Below are 18,736 nucleotides of genomic sequence, written 5' to 3' on the forward strand. Positions count from 1 at the left end.
AGAAAAGGCTGACAAAGCCAACACCCACTGCCAGAGCTGCAGCTCTGCCAGGGGCCCAACGAGTGAGTTCCACCTCTGAACACCCCTTGAACGAACAGTGAATGTGCTGAAACCTGCGCCCCCAAAATGTGCTTAAATGCCTGTAGTGCCCCTACTGACTACACTGTCCTCCTGCCCACAGTACCCCACTGGAGGGTCCCCAAGGCCCTCTCTCACCCCTTCCTCCTCCCCCACCATTGCACACACAGCTTGGTGGCAAGTGCACTCCAGGGTGGGAGAAACAAGTGCATCCGGAGGGGGAGTTCACCCAAGGATTTCAGGAAAGCACCAAAATGGGGATTTCTGATCCCTCAGTTCAGTTCAGTTCAGTCGCTCAGTTGTGTCTGACTCTTTTCGACCCCATGAATCGCAGCATGCCAGGCCTCCCTGTCCATCAAACTCATGTCCATCGAGTCAGTGATGCCATCCAGCCATCTCATCCTCTGTCGTCCCCTTTTCCTCCTGCCCCCAATCCCTCCCAGCCTTTTCCAACGAGTCAGCTCTTTGCATGAGGTGGCCAAAGTATTGAAGTTTCAGCTTTAGCATCAGTCCTTCTAATGAACACCCAGGACATCCTTTAGGATGGACTGGTTAGACCTCCTTGCAGTCCAAGGGACTCTCAAGAGTCTTCTCCAACACCATAGTTCAAAAGCATCAATTCTTCGGCGCTCAGCTTTCTTCACAGTCCAACTCTCACATCCATACATGACCACAGGAAAAACCATAGCCTTGACTAGATGGACCTTTGTTGGCAAAGTAAGGTCTCTGCTTTTGAATATGCTATCTAGGTTGGTCATAACTTTCCTTCCAAGGAGTAAGCGTCTTTTAATTTCATGGCTGCAGTCACCATCTGCAGTGATTTTGGAGCCCAGAAAAATAAAGTCTGACACTGTTTCCCCATCTATTTGCCATGAAGTGATGGGACCAGATGCCATGATCTTCGTTTTCTGAATGTTGAGCTTTAAGCCAACTTTTTCACTCTCCACTTTCACTTTCATCAAGCTCTTTAGTTCCTCTTCACTTTCTGCCATAAGGGTGGTGTCATCTGCATATTTGAGGTTATTGATATTTCTCCGGGCAATCTTGATTCCAGCTTGTGCTTCCTCCAGCCCAGCATTTCTCATGATGTACTCTGCATATAAGTTAAAGCACAGTAACAATATACAGCCTTGACGTACTCCTTTTCCTATTTGGAACCAGTCTATTGTTCCATGTCCAGTTGTAACTGTTGCTTCCTGACCTGCATACAGGTTTCTCAAGAGGCAGGTCAGGTGGTCTGGTATTCCCATCTCTTTTAGAATCTTCCACAGTTTATTGTGATCCATACAGTTTATCTGATCCCTAGGATCCCCCTTTTTAAAAAATTGCTACTTACATGAATGGACCTAGAGATTGTCATACTAGGTGAAGCCAAACAGAGAAAAACAAAGATCCTATGATATCACTTATATATGGAATCTTTTTTTTTTTAATGGTACAAATAAACTTATTTATAAAACAGAAACAGACTTACAGACTTGGAAACAAACTTCTGGTTGCCATGGGAGAAGGGGAAAGGGGAGGGATAAATTAGGAGGTTCGGTTAACATACACACACTATATTATATATACAATAATCAACAACACAGGGTAGCACAGGGAATTCTGCTCAATACTCTGTAATAACCTCTATGGGAAAAGAATCTGAAAAAACCCAGATATATGTATACGTATAAATGAACCACTGTGCGTATACCTGAAAGTAACACAACATTGTAAATCAACTATATTACAACATAAAATAAAAATTTTTTTTAATGTAAGAAACGACGAAGAAAAAAAGTTGCTGCTAGACCCTCAGTGGATGCCTTCAACTTGTAGTAAGGAAGGTCAGCCTGTATCTGAGACTCCCTGGCCTCCGAGGTACCCTAGGGCCCAGGAGAGAGGTCATCTATACTAACCACCCAGCTGTGGGCCCAGATCCCCTGCCGTGCTGAGCAGTTCCTGCTAAATCAGGATGGTTCTCCCGAAAGTCTGACTGCTCTTCAGGTACCAGGTGATCCTGAGCAGCCACTGGCTAAGTGTGATGCTGGTCTGTAGGCCTTTGAAACAAGTGTGCATCGCTTCACTCTGGATTCTGAGTTGTCTGCTTATAAGCAGAGACCATCTCGGCCCTGGCGGTTGAGGGATCTAAGCCCTGGTGACAGGCAAGTTGAAATTCTCAGGATGACCTGCTAAAGGCTGCTAAGAATATCCAGCCTCAGGCCTGACCACAAGCCAGTGAATGCCCCACGTGGCGGCTTCCATGGTCCTTTGGTTCCAGGAGGAAGGAGTTGATGGCATCTGGTGCTCTCACTGGGTCCCTCAGTTGGAAGAGCGTAGACACAGAAGTAGAGAGGAAAGTCAAGTAACATTTTGAAAAGTCCAGCAACCCCATCCTGCCCTCAAGGAATGCATAATCCTAGGAGGAAGGTCATCGACCACAAGAGACTTTGTGCACCTTACAAGTTAAAGCAAGACCACCAAGCAGAAGGGGCCAGCAGTGAGCCATCCTACATGAGGATGTGAGGCTGCGAGTGCCAAGGAAAGAGCCCACCATGGCTTCTTGCAGCCAGATCGGGTGAATCTCGTGGCCTAGCAGCTGGCAGCCTGATGGGGAGCCCTAGTTCCCACATCTGCCAAAGCCAGGAGTTTGGCTCACTGTTTCATAGACTGTTTTTTAAGTGCCTTTAAAATTTTTTTGGCCACATCACACACCATGCAGGATCTTAGTTCCCCAACCAAGGATGGAACCTGCACCCCCTGCAGTGGAATCTTAACCACAGGGAAGTCCCTCATAAAAGGTTTTGAAAAGTCAGGCCTCAGACGTCCTGGGCTTTGATGCACACATTCCCAGAGGAAATGGACAAGGGGTTGCCTGGCCCCAAGCCGACTGTCCAGGGATCTCAAGCAAAAGTTCTGAGGTTTGGGCTTAGAGAAGGAAGAGTTCCTGGAGATCTGGAGAGGGCTGGGAAGAGTTCAGGGAGAAAGGTGGATTGAAGGAGGGTCAGAAAGAAAACACCTACTCCGTCATCCAGCAAGTGTGGTGAGAGTGGCAGATGTGGGCAGGTGCAGTGGATGCAGCCAGAGAGGAAACCTAAGGGGTCTGGAGTCTTGGGGGACTGCCTTTCTAGCCAGAGAGAGAAACCCCCTGGGCTCCAGGCACACAGGCCGTCGTCCTTCTTTTGCTCAAATAGTTCAAGGGCAGTCATACTTCAGGACCTGTGCACTTGCCCTTTGGCTGCCTGGAGCTCTTTTTCCCACCCCATACGGCTCAGAAGTCATGCTCTGATTGAGGCCTCTCTGACCATCCCTGCCCCTTGCAGCCTTGCTACCCTATTTCATCTTCTCTGTAGCTCATATCGTCACCCCAGGTTATCTTCTCTCTTTGCTTTGTGTTTATGGTCCATCTCCCTTAGGACAGAGACCCTGTCAGTCCTGTTCTCCATGGTGCCCTGCCACCCAGGACCGTGCTCAGCACAGAATAAACACCTGTCAGAGATATGATAAACCAAATGAACTAATTGTAGACTCAAAGCTAGGTTGCTGTGTACTCATGAGACCTGCGTGTAGGGGAAGGGCCGGGCGGTTTGAGAACTGGGGGACTAACCTGGTTTGAGGAATGTGTCTTAGAGGCAATGCTGTTTGGATAGAGTTCTGATGGTAAAGAGTCTGCCTGCCAATGCAGGAGACGCAAGAGTCTCGAGTTGGATCCTTGGGTCAGGAAGATCCCGTGGAGAAAGGCATGGCAACTCACTCCAGCATTCCTGCCTGGGAAATCCCATGGACAGAGGGGCCTGGCAGGCTGTAGTCCATAGGGTTGGAAAGAGTTGGACGTGACTGAGCACAGCACACACACAGCCCAATGACTAGGCAATGGCGGTGGAGAGGAGACAGCTGGGCAGGCTCCTGGGATGGCTGTGATGTGGAAAGGGGCTGGAAACAGAAGCCCAGAGCAAAGATCTGAAGGGCAGGGCCTGGTGGGCTGCTGGAGGGTTTTTATCATCTCGTTAATGAAAGCTCCAACTACAGGAACTGCCCCCTATTACTTCTCTGATCCATCCGCTCCCTTATAACACTCTGGCCACACTGGAATCCTGGTTGCTCCTTACACACCACAGGCACTCTCGTGCCACAGGGCCTTTGCACGGGCTATGCCTCTGCCTGCAACTCTTTCCTCCAAAAATCCTCTTGGCTCATTTCCTCATCTCCTTCGAGTCTTTGCCTGTACCTCATCTCACCTTCTCAAAAGAGGACTCCCTTGACCACCCCTGAATCCTGCAACCTTCTCCCCACCCATGTCCTCCTGCTGGCCCTTACCAGCTCCCACTTTTCTTTCCATGGCATATATTCCTGTCTACTGTCCAAGGCAATTTTAAGACCTATATTATTTATCATGCATCTCTCTCCTACTGGAATATAAGCACCTTGAGAACAGGCATTCGTTTTGCTCCCCAGGGTGTGCTGAGTGCCTGAGAGGGGCACCTGGTACCCAGTAGCAGTTGAGATTTATGGGAATAGTCCAGGGATGGTCATTGCTGTTGGCTACTGGGCAGGAAATGGACGGCAGGGGGGCAGGAGTAGATGAGGGGGGCCAGTTAGGAGGTCATTGCCAGGTCTTAGGCAAGAGATTGTGCTAGGCAGGTGCTGGATGCCGAGGGAATGGATGACTCCTAGAGCTGTGTAGATGGAGAAGGCAATGGCACCCCACTCCAGTACTCTTGCCTGGAAAATCCCATGGACAGAGGATCCTGGTAGGCTGCCATCTATGGGGTCACACAGAGTCGGACACGACTGAAGTGACTTAGCAGCAGCAGCAGAGCTGTGTAGAAGACAGAAAACAGGATAGGGTGATGGGGCGGGCTGGAGGGGCGGGGTGGTCAGAGGTGACTCCCAGGTCCCTGGACTGCACTCTGGGCATAACTGGAGGTCATGACCAGGTGGTTGGCAGGGACCAGGAAGAAGAAGCAGGATTAGAGGAAGGAAGCGGGAAACAGATTCCTGAAGGGGAACATTTATGGGCATCCACTTGCAGGCTTTCCTGGTGGCTCAGATGGTAAAGAATCCACCTGCAATGCGGGAGACCTGGGTTCGATCCCTGGGTTGGGAAGATCCCCTGGAAGTGGGCATGCAACCCACTCCAGTATTCTGGCCTGGAGAATCCCAATGGGGTCGCAAAGAGTTGGACACGACTGAGCGACTAAGCACAGCACGTGGGGTAAGGCTCGCCTGTTCAAGGGAGAGTGAAAAGTCCTGTTTGGCAGGAGTGGAAGGAGGTTCCCCCGGAGGAGAGGAAGATGGCAGGAAAGGCAGGATGAGGGGTGGAGCGCTGGCCATCCACTAATGCTGTCTACTCGCTGTTCTCGCTCTGGCATCCTGCGTGCGAAGCTGGGCTGTGAATCCTCACCCTGAACATGGCCCATCCGCCTGGTGCATGGCTCTCAACAACTCACCTCAATCAGGGAGCAGAAAGTTTGCTTTCATTCCAGTGATTTTATTTTCTTGGTTTTTGGATGATATTTATTTATTTATTTAATTTTGGCTGTGCTGGGTCTTCTTTGCTGCGTGGGCTTTTCTCCAGTTGCGGTGAGCAGGGGGCTACTCTCTAGTGGTGGTACACGGGCTTCTCACTATGGTGACTTCTCTTGCTGTAGAGCACAGGCTGTAGGGAGTGTGGGCTTCAGTAGCTGAGGCACATGGGGTCCATAGTTGCGGTTCCCGGGCTCTAAAGGACAGGTTCAACAGTTGTGGCTCATGGGCTCAGTTGCCCCATGGCATGTGGGATCTTCTTGGACCAGGGGTTGAACCTGTGTCTCCTGCATTCGCCACAGGATTCTCCACCACTAAGCCACCAGGGAAGCCTAATTATTTATTATTTTGCCACACTGCACAGCATGCATGATCTTTGTTCCTTGACCAGGGATCAAACCCATGCCCCCTGCATGGGAAGCGCAGAGTCTTAACCACTGGACCACCAGGGAAGTCCCCTGTCTCCATGATTTTAAACTGTACTTCCTGGCTGTCTCTAGAACAACCTCACTGCCCTGTTCCCCTAACCCCACTCCACCCAGAGTATCTCCCACTCTCCAGAGCTCACATACAATTATAAGTCGTATCCTTCCCTTATCTGTTTACCTATTTTTTACATTTATTGTACTATTTTTTCTTTTTGGCCATCCCCCAAGGCTTGCGAGATCTTAGTTTCCCGACCAGGGATCCAACCCATGCCCTCAGCAGTGAAAGCATGGAGTCCAAACCACTGGACCGCCGGGAAGTCCCTATTTGTTGGGTTTTTACTTTGTTAACCTTCCATTGAAGTGCAGCACACAGAGAGAAAAGTATACGAATCCTAAGTGTATAGCTTGATGAATCTTTACAAGCGGGCACACCCATGTAGCCAGTTAAATCAAGACTCAGCACATTCCTGTCCCCTACCCCAGAAGTCCCTGCTGTGCCCCTTTCCAAAGGGCATGCCCCTCCCCAATGTCCCTCTTCCTTCAAGGTCACCCCTGTGCTGACTCCTGACACCTTAGACTGCCTTTGCCTACATTAAAACTTGAGGTCAATGGAATCCTATTGCACATGTTCTTTTGAGGCAGGAGTGCATTTTAAAACCAGTCTTCCCAGTGGCCTCCCCCTTGAGGCCATTGAGGAGGGCTGAGCCTCCATTGCCCCTCTGGCCTGCGGAATCCTTCCAGAAAAACTTGGAGAAGCCCTCATAAAGGCAGCAGAGGGGTGATAGAGACTTTGGGTGAGGGAGAGGACTATGGCGGGGTAAGCATGGTGTTAGATGCTGGAAGGGATTAAAAAAAATGGAAGATGGGGTTAGGAGGGAGTGAAGGCAGCTGAGACTGGATCTGGATTCTAAGAGGGTGGGCTGGGTTCTAAGAGGGTCTTGAACTGCAAGAGGAGGAAGGAAAGTAGTTTACAGCTGAGGGAGGGAGAGACCCCCTGCCTCCCAAGAAGGATATTCTCCACGCTATCCAATCCTGGAAGGATCTTCCCTGGTGGCACAGCTGGTAAAGAATCCACTGCAATGCAGGAGACCTGGGTTTGATCCCTGGGTTGGGAAGATCCCCTGAAGAAGGGAACAGCTACCCACTCTAGTATTCTGGCCTGCAGAACTCCATGGACTGTATAGTCCATGGGATGGCAAAGAGTGGGACACGACTGAGCGACTTTCACTTTCACCCGATCCTGGAAGGGTCTCTTTAGCTAAAGATTGGAAAAGGGTCCTTGCCTTAGGAGAAGAGACAATTCAAGTCCATTGTTCTAGTTTCCCAGAAGATTTCTGTGTGTGTATGTGTATGTGTGTGCGTGTGTGTGAGAAAGAGGGAGGGAGAGAGGGAGGGCGGGCAGAGAGAGAGGTGTTCCTGGGAACCCATTTCTCTGACAGTAATTCCTAGGAGACCTCGTGCCAGATGGGCAGTGCTGGCTCCTGCCCACGTGATGGTGATGGTGAGGGCAGGGGGTGGCGGAGGAAGGGACCTCAGAGATGGGGAGAGACGTTTGAGGATTTCAGACTCCCGAGTCCAGAGAGGGTGAATGACTTGCCCAAGGTCACACAGCAAGGGCGCCATCATTAGAAATGGAATCTCCTGGGCCCTCCCCGGTCCTTTCATTACTGTGTACCACCCCCTTGCTTTACAAAGAGCCTAGTGTTGCCACCAAAAGAGCAGAATTACCTCATTTTTGAAAGGCGTTATGAATTCAGTTCTATTATGTGGGATGGGGCACGGAGGTTGTGAGCAGGCATGACAGTATAATTCATGTCCCACTTCTTCTATTTATCTTTGCTGGGTTTTGTGTATCTTTGGAAGCAGCCTTAAATCATTATTGGAACAAAGTAGGGAGAAAAATAATAATATATAATTACAAATGAGGTCTAGACCGTATGAATTCTATTAATTGCCTTCCCTGCAATGCTTAGTTTGGGTATTTTCAGAATAATTAAAAGATTAAGCTTTCATTGGTGGAGGTGGTGGTTTAGCACTGAACCCTAAACAGTGGCATCACCTACTCCAGGGATGGCCCTGTGCCACCTGCCGCCTGGGACACTTTCTGAGTAACACCAAGGGCTGTGCTCCAATCTCTGAGTATTTACTCTCTGCTGAGGAGAAACTCTGGCAACGGCTGTAAAATAAAGCCCAAAGCCAGGGACAAGCTGAAGAGAGGAAATAGTCGGTGGCGCATTAATCATCGTCGGCAGACCTAGAGCAGAGGACAGAGGCTGGTTTGAAGAAAGACAGAACCTAAATTATCTTGGAGATTGATCTTCCCTCCTCCACGCTCCCTGTGCCAGCAAGTAGGTCAGGAAGGTCCCGGCGCAGCCACTGGCATTGAACTGGCGAGGGCACCCGCCGACTGCCCAGCATGCTTTTGTCAAAGAGACCAGGGCAGGGATGACCGCACTCTGTCATGGGCATCATCGCAGAGCTTCGTCCGCCCTCAACGGGCTGTGTCTTGGAAAGTGACAGCACGCAAGAGGCATCTCAGAGGGACCTTCGGGACAAATTCACTGCTGTCGTGTCCTCAGGGGACATCAGTGACACTCCAGGATGCAGTGAAGGCCGTTTCCTTTAGATCCAAAGAAAGTGCCCAGTGATGATGCACCTGAGAACCTGGCTGAGTAATGACATTGCCTGGAGAATCGGAAAGACCGCATGGATCAGACTTGAGGCTCTAGGAATCCGGCGATGAGTGTCCAGGCAAGCAGGCAAGTTAGTTATCCTCTAAGCCTCAGTTTCCTCATCTGTGAAATGGGGATACTAATAGTAGCTTTATTATAGGGTAGTTTTCTATATGAAATGAGATTAGCAATGCCTATAAAATGTTTAGAACTGTGCCTGGTGGATAGTGAGCCCTTTATAAATCCTAGTGATTGTTCTTCTAAGAGCTGAAAAAGGCTAGCGGCCCCTCTCTTCCCCAAATTCAAGGGCTTCAGAAAGGCTGTGTGGTGGGTCTTTCCGATATCCTCTCTTCCCTGCTTTAGCTGTCTCTCCATGGTGAGAGCAGAGTAATTTTTATCGAAGCCCAAAGCCAGGAAAAACATTGCCCGGAAGTCTGAAAGGGCAAGGTGGTTTATAATCTCGCCAAACAGCCATAATTTAGTATTGGTGGAGGTGCAGAAACTTTCCAAACAGAGCTAGACAATCTACTTGTGCTGGGGAGGAAGTCCTTTCCTTGAACTTGGCCCCACACTTTTTTAAAGCTTACCTGGGAGGAAGGCAAGCCTTCATGCAGATGATAAATTCTTAGGTTCCCATGGTGAACACAACAGATCAGCCAAGACCTGCTGATCCCAGAAAGAAACAAACTCTTTTTGTGATATTTACTGCAGTTGGCGAGTTGTCAAGACGACCCCAGAAGGACAGGATTGGAGAAACTATGACGGATCTGACCCCAGAAATAGTTTAAGGTTTGGGGGAACGGTACATATGCGTGGGAGACAAACAATTACTCTACTGGAAAGAGCCCAGCTTTAGAGTCAGATAAAATCCCCGTCACCAGCCTCAGTTAGACTAGCTGTGTATTTGGGGAGGGCAATAGTGAGCTTCAGTTTCCTCAGTTCTAAAATGTGAATCGTCATACCTAACCCATAGGGTTATTTGGGGGCTTCCGTGAGGTAACTTGGGAATGTACCTAATAAAGTAACTGAAAAGAGTGAAGGCTCTCAATAAACAGTAGCTGTTTTTATCATGGAGGAATTTATTCATCCTTAAAAAAGACTCTCTTTGCTAGCAAATGCATCATAACGACATGGTTACTGTTGAAAGTCGAATGTCATGGTGTTGAGAGAAAAATTCCTGACTGCCCAGGCTCACCTGTGACCAGAAGCCACTCTTCTGGTTCCCCAGGGTCTGGAGCAGAAAGGTAGTCTCAAGCTTTTGCCACCAAGAAAGGACCCAATGGTTGGCAACAGGCAGAATACACTAAAGAGGTTCTGGTTTGGGCTATGTCTTGCTCTTGGGCTAGGAGGTCCCTCTCTGATCTCTGGGAGGCTTATACTCAGTGGTATTTAGCAAGGATAGGCCTGCCCCCTGTGTGCACACCCAGGAACTCTGGCAAAGACCTGTATACCTGCATCCCACGCTCCCATGAGCCTTTCTGGGTTGTAACAGCTCCTCCAGCCTCATGCTTGACTTTCCTAATTTCTGTGGTCTCGATCCTCACCCGAACTACAGAGCTACCCGCCACAAGCCCAGACACTCTGCTTTTCCTGGCGTGCACGCCCACAACTGTCTTGCTCTCTTAGATTTGGTTTCTTCTCTGGCCATGATAGAGAATATTGATTAGAGTTAGAAAAATGTATGAAGCATTCAGTGTTTCATGTACTGTTCATCAAGTATTTTAGGAGGAATTCCCTGGCGGTCCAGTGGTTAGGACTCTGCACTTCCACTGCAAGGGGTGTGGGTTCTATCCCTCGTCTAGGAAATAAAATCTTGCATGCTGTGAGATGCAGCAAAAAATGAAAGAAAAATTTTTTAGCATCTATATGTGCCACAAATGTGCTACAAACAACATTATGAGAATGTTATGTTTATACATGTTCATTGCTGGATATTGGTATAAAGTCAGTGTACAGTTATGACGCGCCCTGTCCTTACAGAGCATACAGTCTCGCTGGGGAGACAACAGCCCAGGGAGGAACGCTCAGAGCCTATTAACAACAGGCCCCTGTATGCTGGGCCTCAGAGAGTGAGTCAGACAGTGGCAAGCCATGAGGTGGCAGGGACTGGAAGCGTTGTTCAGGAGTTTGGGTTTTATTCCAAATGCAGTGGGAACTAGTGGGGTAGTGACATGTGACTTTTTTTTGCAAGACCTTTGTAGCTGCCATGTGGAGCCTGGGTTGGAGGGGGGTGAGAGTATCAGTGCAGAAGGCAGCAGGACTAGAAACCCTGCATGCTCATCCCAGCAAGATGGTGCCCTGGTGAGGGTGGATTTGGGAGAATGGGAAGAAGGAGGTTGACTGGATAGAAACATTCAGTAGCAGAATCAGTTAGCCTTGCCAGCAGACCTAGCGCAAGGCGAGGTGGGAGATGGAGACAGGTCTAGAATGACCCTTTCCCTCCCACCTTCAGGATTCTGCTTTAAACACTTAAGTGGCTGAGACTTTTCTGTGACAGGGAAGGGAGTTGGGACAAAGGGCAGGATTCAAGGGAACAGCTGGTCCCTTTTTTAAGGGACATTTTGCCCTGCTTGCCACTCTTTCCCCAGGACCTGTCACAGGGTGTGGCATTTAGTAAATAACCCCCAAATATCTGTAGATTGATTTTTTTAAAAAAAAGAATACAGTTTTAAGTGTGCTATGAAGCAGAATGGGAAAAAAACATGGACTCTGTGACTGCCTGGGTTTGAATCTTTGTTGTTATTGTTCAGTCTCTCAGTCATGTCCAACTCTTTGCAACTCCATGGACTGCAGCACACCAGTCTCCCTCATCCTTCACCATCTCCCGGAGTTTGCTCAAACTCATGTCCATTGAGTCGGTGATGCCATCCAACCATCTCACCCTCTGTCGTGGCTCCACCATTTTCCGAGTGACTTTGGAAGTGTTCTATGACTTCTCCTACTTGGTTTCCTCATTCATAAAATGTGGATAATGATTCTACCTGCCTGAGAGGGAAGTTGTAAGGATTAATCGTTAATTTCTAGAAAGTCCTTAGAAGAGCGTTGCCAGCACTCTGCAGGTGTTCACTATTGTTATCATGAAGCTGGTCGAAGATGGATGGATTGAGATGCCAGTTCTGCAGTTGGTATGGGGGTCTGGAACTGGAAAAACAAATTGAAGGGTCATCAGCAAGTTGTTGTTCAGTCGCCCAGTTGTGTCCGACTCTTTGCAACCTCATGGACTGTAGCACACCACGCCTCCCTGTCCCTCACCATCTACCAGAGTTTTCCCAAGTTCATGTTCATTGATGCTGTCCAGCATCACTGCCTTGTGGCGAAAGGGCTTGTGTAACTCATTGAAGCTATGAGCCATGCCGTGCAGGGCCATCCAAGACAGATGGGTCATAGCAGAGAGTTCTGACCAAACGTGACCCACTGGAGGAGGGAATGGCAAACCACCCCAGTGTGCTTGCTGTGAGAACCTCATGAACTGTATAAAAGGCCATCACAAGTAGGTGGTATTTAAAGCCATGGGCCTGGGTGATATTAGGGGAGGGGAGAAGGACCCAGGCCCAAGGCAACTAGTAGAGCGTAGAGAAGAGTCCAGAAAGAGACTAAAAGATGAAAACCAGGTGTGTGTGTGGCATCTGGGAAGCTAAGATGGGGAGTGGGCAGGGGTGCTTAGTGCTTCTAAGGCCAAAGAAGGCCTGAACTGCAACCCCCCCCCGCCCCCCCACCGCCACAATCCACCTCCCAGCAGCAAAAGGAAGTGACAGGTGATCTTGAGCCCTTTCTGCAGAATAGCTAGGGAGAGTGGAAGTTGAAGAGTGTGGGTTGAAGAAGGTGATAAATGATGCATCTATACAGTGAAATTCCATAAGCCTTGGCACAGACAAAGCCCATCTCCAAGTGCTGATATAGAAAATGATCTGTAAGATGTAGCAGAAAGTTTCATAGTTGAGGTACAGAATAGCTTGTGCACTGTGTTCCCATTTCTGAAAAGAAAGTGGTGCTGGGGGTGGGGGGTGCAGTGTTGAAGATGTTTACCTTTTGGACAAACAGGTGTCTGTATCCTTCCACGTTGTTTTTTGGTACAAGGTGTAAACAGTACTCAAATTGTAATATACTATATACTTCTGTTCTGAACATTCTGTTTTTCCCCTAACAATAGACCTTAGGGGTCACTCCCTATCAGTACTACAGAGCAGATTTTTTAAAATAGCTGCAGAATATTACCTTGTATACATGTACCTTCCTGTCATTGCTGGACATTGTTTCTGCTTATGCTGTTTCAAAGCTACAATGTATCCCAATATCTTAGACTTTGAAACTAGCTGACTCTGAGACTGCACACAAGGTAAGGAAATGGAAATACTATATGGACATAGACACCTCTTTTGAGAAGTACAGCTGTGCGGGGGAACAGATAAATAGGGAGCCGGGACTGGGGTTAAGGAAGAGCATTCTAAAGATGGAAGATGCTGCAAGGGAATGAATGCAACAGTAATTCAGTAAAGAGTGCATGGAGGTGGGGGAGGGAGGCAGCCAGGAAGAGCCTCCCCAGTGATATTTTAGCAGGTGTAGGATAACTTAAAATGGTATGAGGCCCTGTGCTGAGAGCTGAGAACAGCAGGTTCCTAAACAGGCCTTCAGGAAGGTTCCAATCCAGCAGGGAAGCTATGGATGTTTCAAAGTCGGTTGCAATATTGTTAGCAAGTGGTTGATTTTGTTACTGAGGTACAAAGATCTACAAACATCCCACTGGGTGTGCCTGCTGGTGGAGTTTGCTCACACTTCCAGTGATTTCCCTGGGTTTCTGAAAAACCATTAGATTTTCCCATAGGGATTAAATGACATGCACACCCTGGAAGGCTTAAAAAAAAAAGGGGGGGGGGGAATAAATAAATAAAATCCCAAGAAGAATTTATATTCCTGATGGCTTTGCTGATGGTCGTGTAAATTGTATATTTAATCAAAGGCACTCGAATGTCTCTTTTTTTTAACTATTGAAGAGCCATTTAAATGTCAACATAAGTGATTCCCTCCCAAATAGTGCTGTTTATACATTACTTCCCCTAATAGACCATAATGATTCATAAGGAGGCATTTCGCGCCTCTAAATTGTAGGCCTATTGAAATATAAATTAAGATGATAAATAATTTGACCTTACCTGAGAGTACTAAGTATTTACATGTGTCAAATACGAAATTACCCTGAAATCAGGGTCCCTAAAAAGGCAGCCTTGCTCTCCTGGCTGAATTCAGTAAATGAAACGGGTTTAGACATCTTTAGAGAGCAGAGGAAAGAGAGGGGCAGACACAAAAGAACGGGCCCGGGGACCCGGCCGTCCCTGCCTTCCAGACTTTGCCTGGGGCCGGGGGGCGCCGGACCCTCCCCGAGAGTGCAAGGCGAGTGCCGGTTGCCCCCGCGCGCCTCGCGCGCCCTCTTCGCCCCCTCCTCCCGCGACGCCGCTGGAGTTTCTAAACATGGAGTTCCTACAGGAACTTTGCCAGGCCGAGCTCGCCGCCCTCCCGGGTCCCCGCAGCGGGATTCGCCGAGTTGGCGGCGCCGCGCGGCCTCCCCGCCCCCCACGCCTCCGGGGAGCCGCTGACCCGGCAGCCTCCAGCTCCGCGAAGCCGTTCCGCCGGGTTCATAACCCGAGAAGGCACGGAGCCTCCCGGGTCCTGCGCCCCCGCCCGACCCTGCCGGGGCCCCGGAGCGTGACAGCTGGGCGCCCCGGGCGGGACCCGAGCCCAACCTGCCCGCCGGGCCTGTTTGTTGGCGGCCGCCTGCGCTCGGGGCCCGGGGCCCGGGGCTCGGGGCTCAGCGAGCTCTCTGGTCCCCGGACCTGGGCCGAGCCGCAGGGGTCGCCCAGGCAGCTGAGGGGGCGCAGGCCACGGCGGGCCCGGGCTGAGTGCGTTGGCCGCTCGCGCCTGGTTTTTGTTTTGTTTTGAAGCCGGGCGTGGGGGAGGGGCAGCACCTTGTCAATGAGAAATTTCCTGTTCGCAAGACTCCGCTTGCAGAGTTTCTGTCCTGCCCTTGAACTGACAAGTGGATCTCCGCAGCGCGAGCCCCCGAGAGTCCATCCAGTCGCGCCGGAGGCGCGCGAGGGTGGGGGCAGGGGCACCCGCAACGCGGCGCCGAGCCCCCGGGAGCCCGGCGGAGCGGGGCCGCCGCCTGCCTTCCCGGTTCCCGGGCGCACCCGTGAGCGCCCAGCCGAGCGGTGACTAATCTGCGGCTCTGGGCCTCTTGGCGCGCAGCCCGGGCTCGCCTCCCGCCCCCTCGTTCCTCCCTCCCTTCCTCGCCGGCCTCCCGGCCCCGCCGCGCCGAGCTCCGCAGAGAGAATCGCGCGGGCCGCCGCTGCCGCGTTCCCGGGAGTCTGGGAAAGCGGGCCGAGGCAGGCGGCTCCCGACCAGTCTCTCCAGTCGCCCTTCTTCGACCCAGGCCCGAATGTGCGTGTGTGTTTCCTTCCCCGCAAGCACTTTGATCAGCGCTTCCTCAACGCAGCCGAGGAGCCAGGAAGAACCGGAGCTTTTAACCCCCTGCGTGCCGCCCCACGGTGGGCTCCGTGGGGAGGGCGCCGCAGGGAGACTAGTCGACACGGGGGCGATCGGTTTGGTTTGGCAAGCCGGTGTCTGGAGGAGCCCGACCGGATCCGAGGAGCTTGCCCAAGCACGGCAGGCTCTCCAGGGGAGAGCAGGCCGCGAGGCCCGGGGCGGTTCGTTAGTGTTTCAGCCCGCTCGGGGGCCGCACAGTAACCCGACCTGCCCGGTGAGGCCAGGTGCGGGCTTGAAAGGCCTGGCAGGCGGAGGCTTCTGGAGGGGATCGGGAGTCCCCGGGGGGGACCCACTTTCACGCACCCTGCCCGCTGGCGCGTGGACGGCTCCCAACCCGGGGTGGAGGCCTCCTTCTGGCCCCGCGGACTAGGCTCTGGCCGCCACTCCCTCCCCTGGCCAGGCCTCGCCGGGGAGTTAATGATTGATTTACTGGCTCCGCGCGGCCGGCGCCCTCCCAGCTATTTGTCCAAGCTGAGGAGTTGCTGGCGAGCAGCAAAGGCTGGGAGCGCGGGGGTCGCCCGGGAAGGGAAGCCGCGCTACCGACGGGAATGAGCAACCACTTGATCAGCCCCCACTGAGTGGCTCTAGCTGTGTCCAGGGCGAACCTGCTGGAGGCCCAGGCCGGACTAAGGGAGCATCGGGAAGCTCCACACGTAAACGGGTTGGCAGCTGGTGATTAGGCCGCCCGGTTTTATGAGTCATAATGGGTCCCCCGCCTGGCCCTCAACCTGCTCGCTATGGACTCGGGGCGCCGGGGTCCAGGCGGTGGACCGTTCCAGGCGCGCAGAGGGGGATGCTCTGGGGGGCCCGGGCCGCCGAAGGCGTTGCGCAGGATTTCCTCTCATTTCTAGCAGAAGGCAACACAAACACCCTAAATCAAACCGCTCCGACAACCGAGGGCTCCACACAGACACATCAATAAGGATTTCGCCTCCCGCGTTCGAACGCACTGAAACACTTGTCCTATTTTTATGCAAATGACACCACACAAATAGATCTCGCAGGCCCCGGAGTGGGGCGAGAGGAGGAGGGGCGCCGTCGTCCCAGCCTGGGGTGCTGTGAAGCAGGGAGGGAATGCCAAGCCCGCACCCCAGGACCCGCGCCGGCTCGGGCGCAGCGGGGCTGGTACTGGCCAGGCAGCCCGCCCCGCGCGCAGTGGCTCCCTGCCAGCGCCGCCAAGTCGGCCGCGTCCCCAGGCTGCCTGCAGAGGCGGATTAGGGAAGGAGCGAAGCGAGCCTGTGACTAATCGCGAGGCCTCGGACCGGAGCACCAAGGCCATGTGCGACTGACAGGATCGACACTAGCAGAGGACACGGCGACGCCTCGCTTAATTGCAGGCTTAAAAAATTGCCGCCTGAGCAGCTCCGGTGCGGAGCCACGGCGTGCGCTCTGGGCTGGGGAGCGCGCCGGGGGGACCTGCGCTCTAGCCCCCGGGAGGGAGGTTTGGCGTCTCCTGGATCGAGGGATCTGACCCTCCCGTCCTTCCCCCACTCTGCAGGGTCCCCCCACCCCCACCCTGCTTGCGGACCGACTGTAGCTGAGCCGACCAGTAAAGTAAGATCCAGCTCCCAGGCCTAGGTTTCTGACCCTTTCCCCCATGGGCCCCACGTTCCCCCTTCTCACCGTAGATCCTATAAAAGAGGCTATACAGTTGGATGAGAGATTCCAACAAACCCTTAATATAAAAACCACACACGTGAACCACTTTCTTCTCTTCCCTCCTCTTCCTAATCCACCGGCTGATACAAAGCCCCGAATGACCAAAGGGAGGGAGAGGCAAGTCAGGGCTTCAAGGAGCGAAGTCACCGAGTGCCCCAAACTCAGGGCCCACAGACATGCACCCTAGGATCTTCATGCCTGGTCATAGCCCCTCTACCCCAGACGTCCTTCCTGGAGCACTGAGGCCTCGCGGGGGAGAAGGGGGGAAGCGTCTGCAGGCACATCGGCCTGCGTGTGAGAGGGGAGGGTGGAAGGCGGGGTGGTGGGGAACCCAGCGAGAGAAGTTTCCACCACGCTCTGGTCGGCTCTGCCAAAATCCCCGGGCCCCTCCCCGCCCGCACCGCCTTCCGTTGCCACCACAAGTTTGGTTTAACGAGAGCTCGGGACAAAAGCAAACGTTTTCTATAGACCCCGAAAACAAAGGGGAAAGAGACGCGCGGGGCGGCCGAGAAGCGGCTGCTAGCGTAATGGTGCCGGGCGGACAGCAGAGCATTAGAACTGCAAAAGCCGCGCGGGCGGGAGGAAGTGCGAGGCGGGAGGCGGGAGCGCGGGGAGGGCGGGCGGGGGAGGGGCGCTGCGCCATGTTTCCGTGTCACCCGCCGAGTCGCCGGCGCTGGGCTCGGCCGCCGGCTCCCGCCTGCCTCCGTAACAGCAGAAAGCGTGCGATTAGCAGCCAGGCAGGCGGGGACTCCGGGCCCGCGGGGCCGCCGCACACGCCGCCCGCGGCCCGGGCCCGCGCCCCCCCGCCCGCCGGGTAATCATCCTCCTCGCCGCAGCGCTGTGTGCACTCTCATTAGAGCAGGGAGGCTTTTCTCTGCGCACTCGCTCGGCTCCCGCTGGCAAAACAACGCCTTCCTCGGCCGGGCCCTGGGCCAGGAGCGCCGGGGAGGGCGGGACGGGGGAGGAGGGGTGAGGCAGGGCAAGCGGCGCAGGTCATCTCGGCTGCCCGATCTCCTCCGGGCACGGAGGAGATGGGGAGGGTCCATCGGCCCTCTCCACGCGGAGTGCCAAAGTCCGAACCCCGTACCAGTGCCGCCATGACCTACTCTGGTCCCCCGCTGGAGGCTAGAGTGAGGGCCGAGGGGAGATGAGTGTGTCTGGTTTGGAGAGCGGGGGCGGACACCGGGATGGCTCCCAAAACAGGTTTTGCCCCATCTATCTTGCAAACGACCTCTTAAGGCCAGAAGCCGGATCCCACGGTTGGCGGCCCTTCGACCCTCAGGAAGACCCCAGTTCCCCGAACTTCGGGCCTGATTGCACAGAAAGGATGGGAGATGGGGGTGGCCGGGGCGCGGCTGCGCCTGGACCTGAGCTTCGGAGCCCCATTTTCTCCGCGATCTCTGCACACAACAGTAGGCAGCCTCTCCCAGCACCACGCGCCCAGCTGCAGGGCCTGGGAGCAGGTGTTCCTGCCCGGCGGGAGTGGCGGCTCCGCGCCCCTCCCGTCCCAGCTGCGGGGGGAGCCGCGCTGATGGTGGAAATAGAGAAAGGTCTCGCTGGACCGCGAGTAGGGTCCTCCGGGTTTAAATGGGGATGCTCCAGGGCGAGGACGGCCACCTGAGACCAGGAGGGATCGAAGGTGACGCGCAACTAGCCCTCGTCTGGAACAGCCCTGGGGGCCAGCGGAGGCCGCTCGGGGCGGCGCAAGGGCTTCCGGTCCCGGTGACTGCGGCGGCGGCGGCGGGGCGGCTGGGAAGTTCCCGGGGCGGCCGCGAGGAGCACCCTCCTCTGGCTGCCGCCGCAGCGCAGCTTTCGGAACGGCGCCCTAGGAACCTCTCTGCGTCTGGCAGCGCC

General features: G+C 53.4%; 1 protein-coding gene and 1 long non-coding RNA gene across 4 annotated transcripts in view; one reads left to right on the forward strand and one right to left on the reverse strand.

The window, feature by feature from the left end:
- BCOR (BCL6 corepressor) overlaps positions 1–18,736 on the forward strand; it is a 118,972-nt gene that overhangs the window by 48,052 nt on the left and 52,184 nt on the right. The window lies entirely within an intron of this gene.
- Positions 11,407–14,996, reverse strand: LOC139180906 (uncharacterized). The gene is made up of 2 exons (XR_011565108.1): positions 14,647–14,996; positions 11,407–11,827 (listed from the first exon to the last, which is right to left on the reverse strand). It is a non-coding gene; the product is annotated as an uncharacterized lncRNA (long non-coding RNA).

Source organism: Bos indicus, chromosome X (genome assembly GCF_029378745.1).
Source record: "Bos indicus isolate NIAB-ARS_2022 breed Sahiwal x Tharparkar chromosome X, NIAB-ARS_B.indTharparkar_mat_pri_1.0, whole genome shotgun sequence".
Lineage (NCBI taxonomy): Eukaryota > Metazoa > Chordata > Mammalia > Artiodactyla > Bovidae > Bos > Bos indicus.